Here is a 14,802-nt window from a genome sequence, read left to right as displayed (position 1 = left end):
AATTTTTCCCGAGGGCATGCAGCTTTACTGTATGATTAAATGATGATGGCGTCCTCTTGGGTAAAATATTTCGGAGGTAAAATAGTCCCCCATTCGGATCTCTGGGTGGGGACTACTCAAGAGGATGTCGTTATCAGGAGAAAGAAAACTGGCGTTTAAAAAGGGAAATGGATAGGTTAAAGTTAGATATAGTGGGAATTAGTGAAGTTCGGTGGCAGGAGGAACAAGACTTTTGGTCAGGTGACTACAGGGTTATAAACACAAAGTCAAATAGGGGTAATGCAGGAGTAGGTTTAATAATGAATAGGAAAATAGGAATGCGGGTAAGCTACTACCAACAGCATAGTGAATGCATTATTGTGGCCAAGATAGATACGAAGCCCACACCTACTACAGTAGTACAAGTTTATATGCCAACTAGGTCTGCAGATGATGAAGAAATTGAAGAAATGTATGATGAAATAAAAGAAATTATTCAGATAGTGAAGGGTGACGAAAATTTAGTAGTCATGGATGACTGGAATTCGGTAGTAGGAAAAGGGAGAGAAGGAAACGTAATAGGTGAATATGGATTGGGGCTAAGAAATGAAAGAGGAAGCCTCCTGGTCGAATTTTGCGCAGAGCACAACTTAATCATACCTAACACTTGGTTTAAGAATCATGAAAGAAGGTTGTATACATGGAAGAACCCTGGAGATTCTAAAAGGTATCAGATAGATTATATAATGGTAAGACAGAGATTTAGGAACCAGGTTTTAAATTGTAAGACATTTCCAGGGGCAGATATGGACTCTGACCACAATGTATTGGTTATGACCTGTAGATTAAAACTGAAGAAACTGCAAAAGGTGGGAATTTAAGGAGATGGGACCTGGATAAACTGAAAGAACCAGAGGTTGTACAGAGTTTTAGGGAGAGCATAAGGGAACAATTGACAGGAATGGGGGGAGGGGTAAGAAATACAGTAGAAGAAGAATGGGTAGCTTTGAGGGATGAAGTAGTGAAGGCAGCTGGGGATCAAATAGGTAAAAAGGCAAGGGCTAGTAGAAATCCTTGGGTAACAGAAGAAATATTGAATTTAATTGATGAAAGGAGAAAATATAAAAATGCAGTAAATGAAGGAGACAAAAAGGAATATAAACGTCTCAAAAACGAGATCGACAGGTAGTGCAAAATGGCTAAGCAGGGATGGCTAGAGGACATATGTAAGGATGAAGAGGGTTATCTCACTAGGAGTAAGATAGATACTGCTTACAGGAAAATTAAAGAGACCTTTGGAGATAAAAGAACCACTTGTATGAACATCAAGAGCTCAGATGGAAACCCAGTTCTAAGCAAAGAAGGGAAAGCAGAAAGGTGGAAGGAGTATATAGAGGGTCCATACAAGGGCGATGTACTTGAGGACAATATTATGGAAATGGAAGAGGATGTAGATGAAGATGAAATGGGAGATATGATATTGCGTGAAGAGTTTGACAGAGGACTGAAAGACCTGAGTCGAAACAAGGCCCCCGGAGTAGACAACTTTCCATTGGAACTAATGACAGCCTTGGGAGAGCCAGTCCTGACAAAACTCTACCATCTGGTGAGCAATATGTATGATACAGGCGAAATACCCTCAGACTTCAAGAAGAATATAATAATCCCAATCCCAATCCCAAAGAAAGCAGGTGTTGACAGATGTGAAAATTACTGAGCAATCAGTTTAATAAGCCACAGCTGCAAAATACTAACACGAATTATTTACAGACGAATGGAAAAACTAGTAGAAGCCAATCTCAGGGAAGAACAGTTTGGATTCCGTAGAAATAGTGGAACACATGAGGCAATACTGACCTTACGACTTATCTTAGAAGAAAGATTAAGGAAAGACAATCCTATGTTTCTAGCATTTGTAGACTTAGAGAAAGCTTTTGACAATGTTGACTATAATACTCTCTTTCAAATTTTAAAGGTGGCAGGGGTAAAATACAGGGAGCGAAAAGCTATTTACAATTTGTACAGAAACCAGATGGCAGTTATAAGTGTCGAGGGACATCAAAGGGAAGCAGTGGTTGGGAAGGGAGTAAGACAGGGTTGTAGCCTCTCCCCGATGTTATTCAATCTGTATATTGAGCAAGCAGTAAAGGAAACGAAACAAAAATTCAGAGTATGTATTAAAATCCATGGAGAAGAAATAAAAATGTTGAGGTTCGCCGATGACATTGTAATTCTGTCAGAGACAGCAAAGGACTTGGAAGAGCAGTTGAATGGAATGGACAGTGTCTTGAAAGGAGGATGTAAGATGAACATCAACAAAAGCAAAACGAGGATAATGGAATGTAATCAGATTAAGTCAGGTGATGCTGAGGGAATTAGGTTAGGAAATGAGACACTTAAAGTAGTAAAGGAGTTTTGCTATTTGGGGAGCAAAATAACTGATGATGGTCGAAGTAGAGAGGATATAAAATGTAGACTGGCAATGGCAAGGGAAGCGTTTCTGAAGAAGAGAAATTTGTTAACATCGAGTATAGATTTAAGTGTCAGGAAGTTATTTCTGAAAGTATTTGTATGGAGTGTAGCCATGTATGGAAGTGAAACATGGACGCTAAATAGTTTCGATAAGAAGAAAATAGAAGCTTTCGAAATGTGGTGCTACAGAAGAATGCTGAAGATTAGTTGGGTAGATCATATAACTAATGAGGAGGTATTGAATAGGATTGAGGAGAAGAGAAGTTTGTGGCACAACTTGACCAGAAGAAGGGATCGGTTGGTAGGACATGTTCTGAGGCATCAAGGCATCAAGGGATCACCAATTTAGTGTTGGAGGGGGAGCATGGAGGGTAAAAATCGTAGAAGGAGACCAAGAGATGAATACACTAAGCAGATTCAGAAGGATGTAGGTTGCGGTAGGAACTGGGAGATGAAGAAGCTTGCACAGGATAGAGAAGCATGGAGAGCTGCATCAAACCAGTCTCAGGACTGAAGACCACAACAACAACATGTTACACTTTTACAATATTGAGCTTTCTTACGTACTTCTCTGTAAAAGTCAGTTCTGTTTCTAGTTTCATAGTCATGGTATCACTGTTCAGAACAAAAATTTGGGGATGGGATTTCAAAAATGGAAGAGTTATAACTTTCAATTCTTTGAATATTTTCTTACAGGACTCCCTAGGTGCAACCCCTTTTACATTTCTAATTGCTCGTTTTTGAATATTATACGAGTGTTTTGCTAGACTTGAAATACCCCAAAATATGGCACCATATTGCAGTAGATTTTGCCTGGATGTGGAATAGGCAGTCATCACTGTTTCTTCATATTGAGTCATTCTATATGTTTGTGCCATTCAAGATGCTCACCTAATCAAATCACTAAAAATTTAGATTTGAAGTTCATAGCATTTTCTGTTCACCTAACTTCAATATTTTACTAGGGATTACTTTATTTTATGTATGATTATTGTGCCCATAATATTTCATATTGCTTCACTTTGTAAATCTTAATGTAATGCAATGCAATAAATCCATGTAAAAATGAAGAATAATGATGTGGGCGTTACTAAATACATTGTATTTTTCTGAATATTATGTAATTATGTAACTATGATTTGTCTATAAGTAAATGTTACAAGCTGGGTAACAAACCATAACAATTTCAAAGCATGTTGTTAACTTATCCCATCAACATTCATCTTTCACAAAGCTTAATAGTAATCATAACAATTTCTTTTGCTAACGGGATCTATCCTTGGGCCAATATTGTTATTGTGTTATATAAATAACCTGCTAACTAACGTAAATTCGGACACTATTCTTTATGTGGATGACTCTACAGCAATAAAAATGAAAATTTAATTGGTCATTTCAGGAGTCTCTAGCTGAAATTGAGGTCTGGGTGAGAAATAATGGTCTGAGATTAAATCTAACAAGGACACAAATCATTCACTTTACCACAAAACAAGCTGTACAGGATATACTAGAAATACCATATGAGGTCAATCACCTTGCCACCGTAAACTGTACCAAATTACTAGGTGTTATGCTGAACAAGAATTTATCATGGACAGATTATTCAATTCAATTCAGTTTATTATCATCCATTTTGTCACATACATGATGTAGAGGGAAACATTCCACGTGGGAAAAATATATCTAAAAACAAAGATGATGTAACTTACCAAATGAAAGCGCTTGCATGTTGATAGTCATACAAACAAACACAAATATACACACAAAATTCAAGCTTTCGCAACCAACGGTTGCTTCATCAGGAAGGAGGGAAGGAGAGGAAAAGACAAAAGGATGTGGGTTTTAAGGGAGAGGGTAAGGAGTCATTCCAATCCCGGGAGCGGAAAGACTTACCTTAGGGGAAAAAAATTAGTTGAGGCGGCAAAGATGTTGTTGAATTACAGGTGAGGTATGAATGGCGGCCACTTGAAATTAGCGGAGGTTGAGGCCAGGTGGGTAACAGGAAGAGAGGACATGCTGAAGGGCAAATTCCCATCTCCAGAGTTCTGACAGGTTGGTGTTAATGGGAAGTATCCAGATAACCCGGACGGTGTAACACTGTGCCAAGATGTGCTGGCCATGCACCAAGGCATGTTTAGCCACAGAGTGATCCTCATTACCAACAAACACTGTCTGCCTATGTCCATTCATGTGAATGAACAGTTTGTTGCTGGTCATTCCCACATTGAAAGCCTCACAGTGTAGGCAGGTCAGTTGGTAAATCACATGGGTGCTTTCACATGTGGCTCTGCCTTTGATTGTGTACACCTTCCAGGTTACAGGCCTGAAGTAGGTGGTGGTGGGAGGGTGCATGGGACAGGTTTTACACCGAGGGCAGTTACAAGGGTAGGAGCCAGAGGGTAGGGAAGGTGGTTTGGGGATTTCATAGGGCTGAACCAAGAGGTTGTGAAGGTTAGGTGGATGGGGGAAAGACACTCTTGGTGGAGTGGGGAGGATTTCATGAAGGATGGATCTCATTTCAGGGCAGGATTTGAGGAAATCGTATCCCTGCTGGAGAGCCACATTCAGAGTCTGATACAGTCCCGGAAAGTATCCTGTCACAAGTGGGGCACTTTTGGGGTTCTTCTGTGGGAGGTTCTGGGTTTGAGGGGATGAGGAAGTGGCCTAGGTCTTCGTGGCAAACGAATCTGCTCCATTCCGGAATCCCTGAACCATTACACCAGCCACCTGAAAACAGCTTTTGCATCCCACAGCTACCCTCTCGACCTGGTAAGAAGCAAATTACCAGTGAGGGAGGGGGGGAAGGGAGAGGGGGGAGAGAGAGAGAGAGAGAGAGAGAGAGAGAGAGAGAGAGAGAGAGAGAGAGAGAGAGAGAGAGAGAGAGAGAGAGAGAGAGAATGACTTATATTTTTTACAATTAAGGGAAAATTTTCTTAATTACACTTTACATATTTTGTCTTCTTTTTACATGCAAGATGAAAAAAATTTACATTTATAAAAAAAATCCATTAAAGGAAATAACATTTTCTTACTTACTCTTTACGTATGTTGTCTTCTTTTTACATGAAAGTTGAAAAAACAGAAGGTTTATGCAGAAAAATCAAATGATGAGCACTATCTCTTTAGATAGTAAAGAAATTCATCAACATTATAGAAGCTTTGACGTAATAGTAGCTTCTTTGATTCTTTTTTAAATATATGTAATTTTTGTATGTTTTTTATTTCTTTTGGGTAGATACATCACACTATTTTGGTACATGGCTATGTAAATCATTCCTGTTTCTGGTTTGATAGTTGTGTACTTCACTGTTTAGAAAAGAGAAATCTAGATTAGAGTTCATGAAACATACTGATTCATAGATGAATAAACTAGGGAGGTTCAAAATTTTCAAGTTTTTAAAGAGCCCTCTACATGGATCTCTGTAGGCAACACCCTTCAGAATACTATTAGCTCTCTTTCGGAGCTTAAAACAACTTTTTGTGAAACCTGTATTCCCCCCAAAATATAATACCATATCTTAGTTTACTATGTATGTAGGAGTAGTAGGCACATAGTACTGTTTCAAATTGCAGTTTTCTTTAAGTTTTCTTAATATATAACAATATTTACTAAGTTTTGTATTCGATACTTCAACATGTTTTCCCCATCTTAAGTTATTGTCCAGCCATACACCTAAACATTTTGTAAAAGAAGTTTGTCAGTTTGTTCTATCAGGTATTTCCCAATCTTTCCTCTTATGTTATTTTTTACTTTGTTTGTTATGTGTCTAAAATTCATCCAAGTGGTTTTTTGTAATTTATAATTAAGTAATTGTCCTTGAACCATTCACTGCCTCATACACTGTTGAAGTTATTTTTTCTTGTAGGTCAGCTTCACTAACTCACTCGATGGTTTATGACCTTCCAAACTGATCTGGTTTTATTGCTGCCTTTTCTGATAAAACATTGTTCAGTTTTTTTTCTCTCTCCTGCACGAATAACTTTTTTCTATAGACTTTTCTGTAGCATCTTAGATATGGCGTTAATGGTGCATTACACTTTGAATGCCAACCCAGATTTCTAAGAGTACCTGCAGGTATCTTAATTTTATTTATTTATTTATTTAGCATCCAACAGATCACACGTGATATAGCATTTGTCATTTGATTACACATTAACACATAACAACACATACACATAATAAATGGACAAACATATACAAACAGCAAAACAAATTACATACACATAGTACATAAGTAGTGTACAAGAACTTATTACACAAAAACAAAAGTACGTGCTCATCATAAACAATTATAGATTATGAACTACGCCTTATACACAAAACATATTACGGTTATTTAACAGATTTTTCATAAGTACCGTAATTATGAAATTGAAAACATAATTAAATTAGTTTAATTTTTTTAAAAATAAGTACAGGTTTCAACCCACAGTCTGAGAGAGGTATTCATTTACACTGTAGTAGCATTTTTCCATCAAGTATTTTTTTACTTCATGCTTGAAATTATTTTTGCCTTTCAATTCTTTAATTTGAGATGAAAGTGCATTTAAAAGCTTTATTTCTAATTGGCTAACATGCTTCTGACTTCTAGTTTTTGCTACCTAGGGAATGTGGAAGTCTTTACAATGCCTTGTATTGTGACCATGGCAGCTTGAGTTGGTTTGGAGATCGCAGTTATTTTTACTGATCATTTCCAGGCATTTAAAAATATATATTGATGGTATTGACAGTATCTTTAGTTGTCTAAATAAGGGTCTACAGTGCGTTAGTGGTGGGCTGTGTGTCATGATATGAATAGCTCTTTTTTGTATACTAAAAATGTCATTTAGTCTTGACCTGGTTTTCCCCCAAAAACTTATGCCACAGCTTGCAACTGATTGGAAATAACTAAAGTATACCGCTCTAATACTTTCCTTGCTACATACCTTGGATATTATTCTTAAGGCAAAACATGCTGAGCTAAATTTCTGAGTGTGTTCATTCCAGTTTAAATCTTGGTCAATTCGCATTCCCAGAAACTTTGTGGTGCACACTTTGTCTGTTTGTTTGCTATACAGCATAAGGCACATATTTTCCTCTTGACACTTGCTTCCATACTGTATAAAGTTTGTTTTCTTTGTATGTAATGTCAGCTTATTTGAATAAAACCATGACTGCATGTATGAGAGCATTTTTTCTGCTGTAGTGCACAATGATTGTTTTATATCACTAATTATGATACTCGTGTCATATGCAAATAGTAGAATTTTGGCTGAGCTGTCTGGAGCCTGTATGTCATTGACATAAATTGGAAATAGCAATGGGCTCAGAATGCTGCCCTGTGGAACACCTATTTCAGTTTGTTTTGGTTCAAGTACTGAGTTTAAAATTGTGAAGATTTTGGATGACCTCAGCTCAACAACTTGTGACATTTTTTGCAGATAAGATTCAAACCATTTTTTAACAGTACTCCTGATGCCTATTGCTTCAAGTTTCCCTAGTAATATTACATGGTTCACAGTATCTAAGGCTTTGGATAAATCGAGACTAATTGCAACAACCTGTTTATTTGACTCCAAATTTCTTACTGTTTCTATTGTGTAGTCCAATATAGCTGTTTCTGTACTGTGCCCTGCTCGAAAACCATGTTGACTGTTATTTATTAGTTTATGTTTTTCTAGATATTTTTTAACCCTGATTTTCATTAATTCCTCAAGTGTTTTGGAGAAGGCTGGAAGGAGAGATATAGGTCAGTAATTTTCTATTTTATGTCTGTCACCATTTTTGAACAGAGGTATCACTTTCGAGATTTTAAGTTTATCCGGAAATATCCCTTCACTAAGGGACAAGTTTGCTATGTGCACTATAGGTTTGACAACACATGGAGCAATTTTCTTAATTATTGATACAGGTACATCATCCAACACAGAGGACATTTTGGATTTCAAGCATTTAATGACTTTTAGAACTTCATGCTCATCTGTTAGGACTACTTAAAGCACGGGGTATATTTACAAAATAATTGTTTACATAGTTTGCCATCTTTTCCTATGGGGATATTTTCATTATTTTTAAGATTGATTTCCTGTTCTTTAGTTTGACCCCCAGTTTCTTTTTTTACCATTTTCCACATCAATCTGGACTTGTTACTAGCCTGCCTTATTAATCTATCATTCCTTAATAATTTTGCTTTTGGTATTACTTTGCAGTAAGTCTTTTCGTATGTCCTCTCATACTCAACAAACTGCTGAACATGACATGTATTTAACTTTAAACTTAGTAATTTCATGATTTCACTTGACTTTTTAATTCCGTGTGTAATCCAGGTCCCTTTGGATCCAGGTGATTATTAACTCAAAAGTTTTTTTGGGAAACACATTTCAAAGTATGTCATAAAAGTGGAAACAAATGTATTGAAAGCATCATTTGTGTTTGTTTGTGCCAAGACCTCTGACCAAACTGCATTTTTAAAATTATTTTTGAACTGAATACAATTTTCAGTAGAGAAAAATAGTTTGCACTCCTTTTTATTTTCCTCCTCCTTGGGAGTTGCAGTGAGATTAAAGGTTAGTGCATTATGATCTGATAATCCTATATTCACATTTGTAACTGCAACTTCATGTGTGACCACATTTGAGAAGATGTTATCTATTAGGTTTCACTGGAGTCTGTTGTTCTAGTGTGAGCTGATATGTGGAGGAACATGTTAAAGCTTTTTAGTGTGTCCAAAAACTTATTTTTTACTGAACTCTGAGCCAATAGATTAATATTAAAGTCACCACAAAGAATTGTAGTAGAGTTCTCATTTGAGAAAGTGTTTAGCATTTCTTCCAAATTCTTAAGAAAGACCTCAGTATCTCCAGATGGTGATCTGTAAATTGTTGCAACAGTTATTTCCTTCTTTAAACTATGTTACTGAATGGCTACTGCTTCAAAATCCTTTTCTATGATTAATGGTTTAGCCTTGTATCTTAAATTTAAGCTTGGGATTTGGCATTTTGCCTACTGTACTGACTGGCAAGTTTATATTGGATTAAGTTTATGCTATTTAGTTCAGTGTCCCTGTACCAACTTTTGATACTGTAACACATAAACAATCAATATGGTCACTATTTGCCTCTACCACAAGTTCAAGGTACTTGTTTTTAAGACTCTGAATGTTCAGACTCATAATTCTTAGCTGATTTCAACAATCCGACTGACCTGTGACTTTACACTCTGTTGATTCATTTTCTCTTACACCGTTACAAGATTTCATACCTTGTTGTAGATTCCTCTGCTTGCAAACATTTACCTGTTTCCCTGTTATGTGCTGTTGTTCACTGTTTTGCCCCAGCAAAAATCCTGGCCTCTCAAGGCTGGCTGCCTTCTTCTGGTGTGATGACTGCTCCTATTACCACTGCTGCTGCTGTGTGCTGTTGCAGTGAATGCCAGTGATTCTGGTTGCTTGGTTATTGATGTTGGAACTACTGCTTCTGATGTTGCTGTGACTGCTAATGATTCTGGTTGGTTGGTTTTTGATGCTGTAACTCTTGCTTCTGATGTTAGTTCTGCTGCTGCTGCTGTTGGTTCAGTAGTAGGTTCCTCTGTTGCTACTGTTTTTTGGATGGTCCATTTGCGTACTGCTGCTGTTTGTGCTGGTGTTTCTGCTACTGGAGATTTATACCATCCCAGTTCAGTGGCTGTCACTTTGGAATTGCATTTAATTGCTTCCCTTGTTAACTACTACAGTAGTACAAGTTTATATGCCAACTAGCTCTGCAGATGATGAAGAAATTGAAGAAATGTACGATGAAATAAAAGAAATTATTCAGATAGTGAAGGGAGACGAAAATTTAATAGTAATGGGTGACTGGAATTCGAGTGTAGGAAAAGGGAGAGAAGGAAACATAGTAGGTGAATATGGATTGGGGCTAAGAAATGAAAGAGGAAGCCGCCTAGTAGAATTTTGCACAGAGCACAACTTAATCATAGCTAACACTTGGTTTAAGAATCATGAAAGAAGGTTGTATACGTGGAAGAACCCTGGAGATACTAAAAGGTATCAGATAGATTATATAATGGTAAGACAGAGATTTAGGAACCAGGTTTTAAGTTGTAAGACATTTCCAGGGGCAGATGTGGACTCTGACCACAATCTATTGGTTATGACCTGTAGATTAAAACTGAAGAAACTGCAAAAATGTGGGAAATTAAGGAGATGGGACCTGGATAAACTGAAAGAACCAGAGGTTGTACAGAGTTTCAGAGAGAGCATAAGGGAACAATTGACAGGAATAGGGGAAGGAAATACAGTAGAAGAAGAATGGGTAGCTCTGAGGGATGTAGTAGTGAAGGCAGCAGAGGATAAAGTAGGTACAAAGACGAGGGCTGCTAGAAATCCTTGGGTAACAGAAGAAATATTGAATTTAATTGATGAAAGGAGAAAATATAAAAATGCAGTAAATGAAGCAGGCAAAAAGGAATACAAACGTCTCAAAAATGAGATCGACAGGAAGTGCAAAATGGCTAAACAGGGATGGCTAGAGGACAAATGTAAGGATGTAGAAGCTTATCTCACTAGGGGTAAGATAGATACTGCCTACAGGAAAATTAAAGAGACCTTTGGAGAGAAGAGAACCACGTGTATGAATATCAAGAGCTCAGATGGCAGCCCAGTTCTAAGCAAAGAAGGGAAGGCAGAAAGGTGGAAGGAGTATATAGAAGGTTTATACAAGGGCGATGTACTTGAGGACAATATTATGGAAATAGAAGAGGATGTAGATGAAGACGAAATGGGAGATACGATACTGCGTGAAGAGTTTGACAGAGCACTGAAAGACCTGAGTCGAAACAAGGCCCCCGGAGTAGACAACATTCCATTAGAACTACTGACGGCCTTGGGAGAGCCAGTCATGACAAAACTCTACCAGCTGGTGAGCAAGATGTATGAGACAGGCGAAATACCCTCAGACTTCAAGAAGAATATAATAATTCCAATCCCAAAGAAAGCAGGTGCTGACAGATGTGAAAATTACCGAACTATCAGTTTAATAAGCCACGGCTGCAAAATACTAACGCGAATTCTTTACAGACGAATGGAAAAACTGGTAGATGCAGACCTCGGGGAGGATCAGTTTGGATTCCGTCGAAATGTTGGAACACGTGAGGCAATACTGACCTTACGACTTATCTTAGAAGAAAGATTAAGAAAAGGCAAACCTACGTTTCTAGCATTTGTAGACTTAGAGAAAGCTTTTGACAATGTTGACTGGAATACTCTTTTTCAAATTCTAAAGGTGGCAGGGGTAAAATACAGGGAGCGAAAGGCTATTTATAATTTGTACAGAAACCAGATGGCAGTAATAAGAGTCGAGGGGCATGAAAGAGAAGCAGTGGTTGGGAAAGGAGTGAGACAGGGTTGTAGCCTCTCCCCGATGTTATTCAATCTGTATATTGAGCAAGCAGTAAAGGAAACAAAAGAAAAATTTGGAGTAGGTATTAAAATTCATGGAGACGAAGTAAAAACTTTGAGGTTCGCCGATGACATTGTAATTCTGTCAGAGACGGCAAAGGACTTGGAAGAGCAGTTGAACGGACTGGACAGTGTCTTGAAAGGAGGATATAAGATGAACATTAACAAAAGCAAAACGAGGATAATGGAATGTAGTCAAATTAAATCGGGTGATGCTGAGGGAATTAGATTAGGAAATGAGACACTTAAAGTAGTAAAGGAGTTTTGCTATTTAGGAAGTAAAATAACTGATGATGGTCGAAGTAGAGAGGATATAAAATGTAGACTGGCAATGGCAAGGAAAGCGTTTCTGAAGAAGAGAAATTTGTTAACTTCGAATATAGATTTATGTATCAGGAAGTCGTTTCTGAAAGTATTTGTTTGGAGTGTAGCCATGTATGGAAGTGAAACATGGACGATAACTAGTTTGGACAAGAAGAGAATAGAAGCTTTCGAAATGTGGTGCTACAGAAGAATACTGAAGATAAGGTGGATAGATCACGTAACTAATGAGGAGGTATTGAATAGGATTGGGGAGAAGAGAAGTTTGTGGCACAACTTGACTAGAAGAAGGGATCGGTTGGTAGGACATGTTTTGAGGCATCAAGGGATCACAAATTTAGCATTGGAGGGCAGCGTGGAGGGTAAAAATCGTAGAGGGAGACCGAGAGACGAGTACACTAAGCAGATTCAGAAGGATGTAGGTTGCAGTAGGTACTGGGAGATGAAGCAGCTTGCACAGGATAGAGTAGCGTGGAGAGCTGCATCAAACCAGTCTCAGGACTGAAGACAACAACAACAACAACATTAAGTTTCCTAACCTGGCCTTCCCATTTCTGTTAAGGTGAAGCCCATGTTTCATGAAACATTCTCTATCAAGTGTGCTTGAGTCAATTAATTTCACATTAATGAATAGCCTACAACTACTTTTAAGTTTCGGATTCATTCTGTGAATTTCCTTATTCACACATGACCATTCAGGTAACTCATGCCTGTGGGTAAAGTTCACCACTAAAATGTTTGTAGTTTGCAGTAAAATGCATGTAGATGCCATGTGTCACCGTCTAAAAAGTCTACGATTTGTAATGAATGTTATAAGCAGTATAATAGTGACATCAGTCAGAAAAGTTGTATATCATGCATAATTGTATCTGTGATTAGATATGGTATAAATTTTTGGCAATCAGAGAAAACAAAGTTACATAGAGTCTTAAGGCTACAGAAAAAAATCATTAGTGCCATGGCAGGTGCAGAAAAAAAGCAATCGTGCAGACCTCTGTTCAAGACCTTTGATCTTATGACTCTCTCTTTCTAAAGAAAACCTACAACTTCAGGATGACCTCTTTAAGCATAATTATGAAACAAGAAACAAATATCAGTTATTGGGTTCAAATAGGTATATATACATAGGCTAAAACTGCTGGAGAAGGCATCTTACTACAGGGGTATGAGTCTGGGAAATGAAGTCTGAAAATTTTAAACATTATGAACCAGAAGAATTTGGACATCATTTACAAAAATACCTAGCAAGTAAATATTATTACAGTGTAGAAGAATTTATGTCTGACTGCCACAAATAACTGTGCCTGCTGTTACATTTTATTCTGTCATGCTAAAAAAGTAGTTTAAATAAATACTTATTCACAATTTTACTTTATTTTCAACATGATTATTTTAAATCACTCTGTGGTACTTACAATTACAGAATACTTGTAATTATTCTGTATACTTACAATGAGAAGTAGCTTTAAACTGAAGAGTCACCTATGTCCCAAACATCTGACTATATGACAATAAAGTTCCTATGCTAATGCTATGATCTATTGGCAAGGCTAGTAGTTGTCTAAACTTCAATATTTGCCGAATTCTTAACGTGGCTCGTTGGTCTAGGGGTATGATTCTCGCTTAGGGTGCGAGAGGTCCCGGGTTCAAATCCCGGACGAGCCCGAATTTATTTTTTGCTCATACATCTTATTTAATTCCCAAAACTTTGATAATTTGATTTGCATCCCTGCTGTTAATCCATTTTAATACACTTTACCATATAGGTACAGAATATTATACTAAGCAGCATAGGTGTGTTAGGACGAACTAAGGAGCAAATTAAACTAGATTCTTTATTAGAAAACTCATATTTTCACCATACAAGACGTCTTTGTGGAATAATATACGCCATTTTCCTAAAAGCATCATAAGGTTACGAAAAAAAAACAGCCAGCCTATGGTAACAAATAACCAAAGATTACAAAGTGACAATAGTACGATTTTGTTGTCCATTAACAGCATAAGAATATAGTTAATAAAGTAAGTTCATTGAGTAAAAAACCAGTAACCCCTCTACCCTCTTTCCTTAAATGTTCTAACTGCCGAGTATAAAACAGCTACAGTACTTTTTCACTGTCCTCAATGTTTATGATGTCATAGCTCTCGAATTATGAGCCGTAAAATGACATAATTTTGCAGATGCATTCAGTAGTAAGTGTGTGTACTGTCAGCAAAGTGTGTTGCGGATAGAGATAGTAATAAAGAAATAATATATTTAAACGCTATACCTACTGCTGAACTTGTACTGCATGAACAGTTAATACTTTCATTAGAAACAAGTTTGAAATTACGAATAAAGTCGCTAAGTGCTCTAGATAAATATGTTGAAGGTAAACTGCGCACTGTGAAATAGAAACAGGACCTATAGAACTAGAATCTTAATTTGCCTGTCGATATGTTTTCCACAGAATTGTGTAAATGCTTATACATTACTGACTTACGCATATTTGCATGTTTCATAATGTAGTTATTGGCTGCTTATTGCATCCCTGCTTACGCTGCCTCAAGAAATACAATATAAGCCTACACAGTTCCTGTGTTTACTATTTCTTAT

General features: G+C 37.2%; 1 non-coding gene across 1 annotated transcript; it reads left to right on the top strand.

The window, feature by feature from the left end:
* Window positions 1-13,799: 13,799 nt before the first annotated feature.
* Trnap-agg (transfer RNA proline (anticodon AGG)) lies at window positions 13,800-13,871 on the top strand. Its single transcript has one exon. It is a non-coding gene; the product is annotated as a tRNA-Pro (tRNA).
* Window positions 13,872-14,802: the final 931 nt, after the last annotated feature.

Source organism: Schistocerca gregaria, chromosome 5, assembly GCF_023897955.1.
Source record: "Schistocerca gregaria isolate iqSchGreg1 chromosome 5, iqSchGreg1.2, whole genome shotgun sequence".
NCBI classification, from domain to species: Eukaryota; Metazoa; Arthropoda; class Insecta; order Orthoptera; family Acrididae; genus Schistocerca; species Schistocerca gregaria.
This window is presented reverse-complemented; position numbering and strand designations above follow the sequence as displayed.